This window comes from Littorina saxatilis, linkage group LG17 (assembly GCF_037325665.1).
Source record: "Littorina saxatilis isolate snail1 linkage group LG17, US_GU_Lsax_2.0, whole genome shotgun sequence".
Classification (NCBI taxonomy): Eukaryota; Metazoa; Mollusca; class Gastropoda; order Littorinimorpha; family Littorinidae; genus Littorina; species Littorina saxatilis.
Genome location: NC_090261.1, coordinates 54,011,287 through 54,018,786, shown reverse-complemented (window position 1 = coordinate 54,018,786; position 7,500 = coordinate 54,011,287). Strand labels below are relative to the sequence as shown.

At 43.5% G+C, this 7,500-nt stretch overlaps 1 protein-coding gene across 1 annotated transcript in view; it reads left to right on the top strand.

Annotated features, from left to right (window-relative positions):
• The window catches only part of LOC138953975 (helix-loop-helix protein delilah-like), a 32,834-nt gene that overhangs the window by 24,024 nt on the left and 1,310 nt on the right, over window positions 1-7,500 (top strand). Inside the window, exon 2 of the mRNA XM_070326002.1 lies at window positions 37-617. The gene's annotated coding sequence lies outside the window, so the exon portion shown is untranslated. The remainder of the gene's footprint in view (window positions 1-36; window positions 618-7,500) is intronic.

The window sequence follows — 7,500 nt, the reverse complement described above, 5'->3', positions numbered from 1 at the left end:
AACAATTGACCTTTCTTTCTCTCTATTCGTTTTCAGGTTGCAAACATCATCATGGCTGGACCATGCGCCCTCACGACCTCACGTTCAACCTTCACAGCGACCTAAGACAACGAGCTCTCACACGTGATCAACACGAATCTGTACTGCTGCTGGTCAAGACCAACCATTCAATCTTACATAACTTTGCACTCTTCTCCTCTTCTCTTCGTCTGCGATACCTGGACAGACTTTTCACTTCGCGCCGTGCACGTTGCTGGCCAAGACCAATCTCGTAAATCCCCATGCCGTTGGTCTGCTACGCCAGGACCCAATTTCACTTCGCGCCATGTACGTTGCTGGCCAGTCCCAATCTTGCAAATCCCCATTCCGTTGGCCTGCTACGCCAGGACCCAATTTCACTTCGCGCCATGCACATTGCTGGCCAATCCCAATCTCGTAAATCCCCATGCACTCCTTCCCAATGCTCTTCTACACCAGGACCAAATTTCACTTAGCACCATATTGGTGTTATCCCTGATCTGGTGGCGAGCGGTCATCGTTTCCTCCCCGTTTGACCTCTGGTCATCATTCCACCTTGACGACGGAGGCTGAGCGCTGTTGCGTCGCTGGCCACACAGGTATGAGACTTGAGCATGACTTTACTGTTGACTTTACTGTCGCTTTTACACTCTTGATGCAACTAACGGGCTTGAACGCAAAGAGCTATGGTAATATATAACTCCTTGTTTCACGGTTGCGTATATTTTATTTGTCTGGCTATGGACGTCCATGAGATGTAGAATATGACTTGAGGAAAATATGAACTGCACAAAGAGGAGAGAAAGAGAGACAGAGAAAGACAAATAGAGAGACAGACAGACCGACAGACAGACAGACACAGAGAGGTAGAGAGAGAGAGAGAGAGAGAGAGAGAGAGAGAGAGAGAGAGAGAGAGAGAGAGAGAGAGAGAGAGAGAGAGAGACAAAGACAGAGACAAAGACAGAGAGAGAGAGAGACAAAGAGAGAGGGGGAGAGAGAGGGGGAGAGAGAAGGAGAGAGACATGACAGACAGACAGGCAGACAAACAGACCGACAGATATCCACAAAGAGGCACACACAGACACGGGCGGATGGGGGAAGAGGGGAGGGGGTGGGGGGCACGGCACACGAGAGTGTGTAGATACATGTATCAGCAACTAACTTCCATTGGCATTGCTATCTATGGTATTCTGTGTCCATGATTTCGGCCAATGCCGATGACCGTCAACTCCATTGCATTGACCAGCCAGCGCGAATGACACTGGTGCTACAACCTGATACGGCAGCTTACAAGAATTGAAGAAGTAGGAACAAATTGACGGAAATGATGGGGAGGAAGGCTGAAGAGTTAACGGAAGATAATTGTGATTACAGTCTGTGATGTAGATATGTATGTGTGGGCTGAGATAGTGCCTGTTTGATTTTGATACCAACGCGCTCCTGTTGCTGTTTGACCACGCCATTAGGTATTGCAGTTCGGACTTAGTGTTATCTCTCAATACGTGATGAAATCGAAGTAATACGACTGGAAAGCGTGCCACTATAGCATGCAGGTAGCCTTGGGGTATACTGACCGTGATTCGGGGAATGAAGTGGTGGAATTGGTGGGTATGCTGACCGTGATTCGGGGAATGAAGTGTTTGAATTGGTGGGTATACTGACCGTGATTCGGGGAATGAAGTGGTGGAATTGGTGGGTACACTGACCGTGATTTGGGGGATTAAGTGTTGGAATTGGTGGGTATACTGACCGTTATTTGGGGAATGAAATGCTGGATTTGGTGGGTATACTGACCGTTATTTGGGTGATTAAGTGCTGGAATTGGTGGGTATACTGATTGTTATTTGGGGAATGAAATGCTGGATTTGGTGGGTGTATTGACCGTGATTTGAGGGATTAAGTGCTGGAATTGGTGGGTATACTGACCGTTATTTGGGGAATGAAATGCTGGATTTGGTGGGTATACTGACCGTTATTTGGAGGATTAAGTGCTGGAATTGGTGGGTATACTGATCGTTATTTGGGGAATGAAATGCCGGATTCGGTGGGTACACTGACCGTGATTTTGGGGATTAAGTGTTGGAATTGGTGGGTATACTGACCGTGATTTGAGGGATTAAGTGCTGGAATTGGTGGGTATACTGACCGTTATTTGGGGATTAAGTGTTGGAATTGGTGGGTATACTGATCGTTATTTTGGGGATTAAAATGCTGGATTTGGTGGGTACACTGACCGTGATTTGGGGGATTAAGTGCTGGAATTGGTGGGTATACTGACCGTTATTTGGGGGATTAAGTGCTGGAATGGGGTGGTAAAGTAAAGTAAAGTAAAGTCAAGACGTCAAGCAAAGTGTGTTGTACGTAATACATAAAGTTTACATGTTTGGCAGGTCATGTTCAACTTAGGTTCTCTCGCGCGGGGTTTGTGTCAGAAGGTTTTACTGAATGACTAGGGCTTGGAATTGTCAACACTGATTTGTGCACCGTTACGGCTATCAGCAGCTTTTGCGTAAGTGCTTTTACCTTACCGTACGTTTGTCAAGAACTTACTACATGGAAGCTAAAACAGTAGACAATTTCTGTTGCCTTCTTCTTTCTCGAAATCACACCAACACAAGGCCAGACCAAACGCAGGGACAATCGCGTCAAAATTCTACCTTTTAATATGAATTGCTTGATTTGACAGCATTTTAAATTGAGTAAGTTTAGTGTTATCGACCGAGGCAATTTGTTGTCAATGAAAACAAAAATCATCAAGCGGGAATGACGCAAACGCAGCCTTGATGTTTGACGCAAACGCAGTCTTGTAGTTTGACGCAAACGCAGCTTTGACATTAATACAAGTCGCAGGTGGTCTGCTCGAGCTTAACGCGCAATAAAGAGCACTCTCCAGACAGCAACAGAGTCGTTCGTGGGCCAGCAACAAAACCTGGCCATAACTATGTCGTCCCAACGCCCCAGGAGACCTTGGCCTAACGACAAACACGTGTATGTACAGTCTAAAGAGTCGATAAACACACTGGTTACGTTACATCTGACGATTTGATGGCATAGGAATAGAGGTCTAGGGACTACCTGCTGGTTTGAGTCATCGGGGACACGGAAATTGTCCACGTTGGTCTCAGGAATTATGGCTTATAGTGCTCTCTGCAGGGACGCAAGAAAGCGTGAAATAGATTTACGTGTCAATAAATATTAGTCAGTGGTTGATACAAATGTGTAATTTTTGATTAGCTGTCATCAAGTTTGCTATCTATTAAATTTCGTGATCTTGAATCTTGTAAGGAAAACCTGGCCACAGCTTGGTCATCTCAAAGACATTCAATCTTAGGAGTCCAAGGTCCACTGATGAACACGTGTATTTACAGTCTCCATGGTCCATAAAGACGCTGGTTACTATTTACAGCTGACGATTTGATGACAGAGGAACGGAGGTTCAGGGACTATAAACCCTGGTTCTGGATCTTAGTCGACGACTTTCAGGTACGAAGACGTCTTAATCGCGACAGGGACAACGGGGTTTAAAAATCGCTGCAGGCATTCCGAAAAGCGTGGAAGCGATTTACATGTCACTGACTCAGCTATTGACCGTAGTGTTTAGTGTATTTTGAATAATAAAGTTTTGAAGTTTCTAATGGACCTCGGTCTCACAGTCGTTCACCCTAGGAGACCTAGGTCCACTTCCAAACACCTGTGTTTGCAATCTGCATGATCGATACAGACATTCTTTACGTTAAATCTGATGATATCCATGCCGATTTTACGGTCACAGGAAAATTTCGGGTACTCTACCTTAGAGAAGGGAAAACGTGGTTTTTGACTGCCTGCAGGAAATCCACCAAGCGTGTGAAAGATTTACATGCCCAAAAGACTCCCTGCTGTATTGAATCTCAATGGGATATGGTAAGGAAGGAGACTGTCTTAGTGGACGGACCGCTAGTTTAGGAATCGCCGCAGGGACTTCGAAAAGCATTATAATAGTATTTGTTGAACCTGTTTTAATAGAATCAAAAAACAAGAAAGGTAGGTTGTTGGAACGTTCGTTATTGACAAAACAATACATTCACAGATATTTCGACCCAACGGTCTTTCAAGTGAACAGACAAACAAATATTCACACCAAACTTATCTTGATAGAATCAATTTTGAAACGTTGGCAATCTCTTTGTTTTTGGATCTGTTTTTATAGTGAAAGGGTACCCTTCGGAGTGCAATGATTTGTCATATTTTGTTAAAGCTTTGCTATGGGGGTCAATATACACACAGGGACGAAGGAAAAAAAGTATATTTAAAAAAACCACTGAGATTAATTTCAGCCTGATCTCAAGCGACTTCCTGTGTCACCGATCATCATCCCACACTTTCGTGACACACAGGTGTGACACACAGGCGTGACACACAGGTGTGACACACAGGCGTGACACACAGGTGTGACACACAGGCGTGACACACAGGTGTGACACACATTGTTGGGCTGTACAATGAGACTTCTTCTTCTTCTGCGTTCGATGTTTCTTAGTCTTTTTTTATTATCGTGAAAGCGTAGACAGCCGATTTTCTCCCCACGCCAAGTTGGCTGCTGTCTTCCGTCTTCGGTGGTTGAGGTTCTTACTCAGGGTTGCCTCCTCCCCAAGAGTAGCTGCCTTGCTGGGCTGTCGAGTCCACTCTACCCGGGTTTGTTGTCGAAGTTTTCCTTCTCGTAGCCTTTGCCTTTCCCAAGGCGCACACAAGGCAGTGCGGGTTTTGAAATCGGAGTTGTCCTTCTCCTAGATAATAATAATAATAATAATAATAACGGGCATTTATAAAGCGCCTTATCAGAAGTTCAAAGCGCGTGACAACAATACATGTATACAAAAATCATACAATCACTGTCAGATTCAAACAACACATCATGCACATCTCACATCCCCAGACTCTATATACTAAGGAACTATCCGTAGTGTTGTTGGAACAAGTGAGTTTTCAAATTGGACTTAAAAGATGAAATGGATGGAGGGGCCATCCAAGGTTGACGAGCCCCATCTGCCCGAAGCAGCTGGTTTTAAGGCGCCAGTGACCCGCCTGCATCCCTTCTCCTGTTAGTCGAAGACAGGGCCCGCCACGTGAAGGCCAGGAGCTGGATTTGACTGTCAGAGGTGTTTGGAGACACGAAGCCATATGGAGCATTTCTTGGGAAGTAGGCGCTTATCTCTACTTCCACCCCGGCATAACAGTCCTTGGGCCCCACAATGAGACAAATGTCTCATTCATTTACATTATGGTAGACATCGTCGACGATTCATGGATGTACTGTTGCCTGTCGTCTGTTCTCTTGGTCAAAGGAGTTGTAGAGGCGGATTTTTGTAATGCGAGAAACATGTGAATGTTAGTCACATTTTTAGTCTTCTTAGTGGACAATAGATGGATTCTGCTGTAGCGCGTATGCGTAGAGCAGCTGGTACATGTATTTTCCCCTAAAAGTTACTGGATTTCTAACATCCAGATGCACGGAGCACCAATTAGGGCTTTCAGTCATGCCTCATGCATCTGTCCATTTACAAAAAACAAATACAAAGTTTCCCTGATTTATTTTGCAAGGAGTGGGAAAACTGTATTTTTGTTTACCAATTAATTTGTATCATTCTCCGGGGGGAGGGGGGGGAGCGTAAGAGAGACACAGAGAGAGAGAGAGAGAGAGAGAGAGAGAGAGAGAGAGAGAGAGAGAGAGAGAGAGAGAGAGCTTATTACGTTAAAAGCCCTCATGGGAGTCTAGTAGTCTGGACGAGAGAGAGAGAGAGAGAGAGAGAGAGAGAGAGAGAGAGAGAGAGAGAGAGAGAGAGAGACAATGACAATGACAATGACAATGACAATGACAAATCTTTATTTTTCGAGGGTGACAAGAATAAGCATAGATATGCTTTTTTGCATTTGGCCCTCGCCCTAAAGAGGGACTAAACTATTAAATTTTACTATAACTATGACTAGGGAGAAAAAGAAAAAAAAAGTTACATAAAAACATTAATGGTAGAACATATAAGTTTATGTACATGAAGCGCATTATGTAGAAGCATTGTAGATCATAAGGTAGTGTTCAAAATTGGGTGTAAAGCAATGAAGATAAACGGAAAGTAACCCAACAATACATTAGCTCAGCAAAACAATGTATTACAGAGCCAAATCTTCGTGATTTTGTCACAATAAACCATAATTCCGATAATGAACAACTGTATACAAAGAAAACATACCAATCAAGTTTATTTGTTCATAGAGTTCATTAAATGGAAAGAATATTTGGTTCTAAAAGAATCCGTGTTGGTGGATTGCCGCAGGGCGTCAGGAAGAGCGTTCCAGAGGCTGCTTCCTGAATAAACAAGACTTGATTTAAATAGGTCTATCCTAGGAAGAGGAGTGTTTAGTTTTATAAAGTGGTGCGAATTCTTCAAAGAGAACTTTGAACAAATGGTTTCGGGTGCATTTTCTGTCATAATTTTATGCATCATTATTCCTTTGTTGTAATTCATTCTTGACTTTAGAGGTAGGACCCCTATGTTGATGTAGTCTGAGTCGGTGAGAGTAGTCTGTTTGAGTAATACTACTTTTAGCGCTCTTTTGTGTAATCTGCTGAGTAGCTTTAGGGAATTATCACTTGCAGAGTCCCATAGAGTGGATGCGTAATCAATAAGAGACTGAATATGAGCAGTGAAAAATAACTTCCTGGCTTGACAATTAAGGAAGTGTTTAATTCTAGATAAGAGGTACACTTTCTTTGACACTAATTTACTAAGTTGTTCAATGTGAGTTGACCAAGACAGGTTGTTATCGATGTGGACACCTAGAACTTTGTGATGGTCGACTTTTTCCACTATATTGCCGTCAATCATTAAATCGGGACCAGTGGAGGTAAAATTCTGTCGTTTTTGTCTAGTTGTAATTATCATATATTTGGTTTTCTTTGGGTTAAGAGACATGTGATTTAGGTCAGTCCATTCTGTCAGCTGGTTTAGACTTCCTTGGAGGGATTCTGATAAGCGAGTTAAATTTTTGTTACTGGAGTGAATTGTGGTATCATCTGCAAAAAGTTCACATAAATGTTGAATATAAAGGGGGAGGTCATTAACATATATTGAGAAGAGCAGAGGTCCTAATACCGATCCTTGTGGTACACCGTAATCTACAGCTTGCATGCTCGATGCTCTAGAGAGAGAGAGAGAGAGAGAGAGAGAGAGAGAGAGAGAGAGAGAGAGAGAGAGAGAGAGAGAGAGAGAGAGAGAGAGAGAGAGAGCGAGAGAGAGGGGGGGGGGGGAGAGAGAGAGACTCATTCAGAAATCTATAACTATGAACCTTTCTTATTCTCTGTATAGTTTTTAATAAGCACAACATAATAAGCCAGACAGGACGTGACTATATTCGCTCAGTAAAGAACTGCACTCCCAATACCCCCCCCCCCTTTCCCCTCAAACCCAAGTCAAGACCTGTCAGATGATTGAATCATTGTCAAGT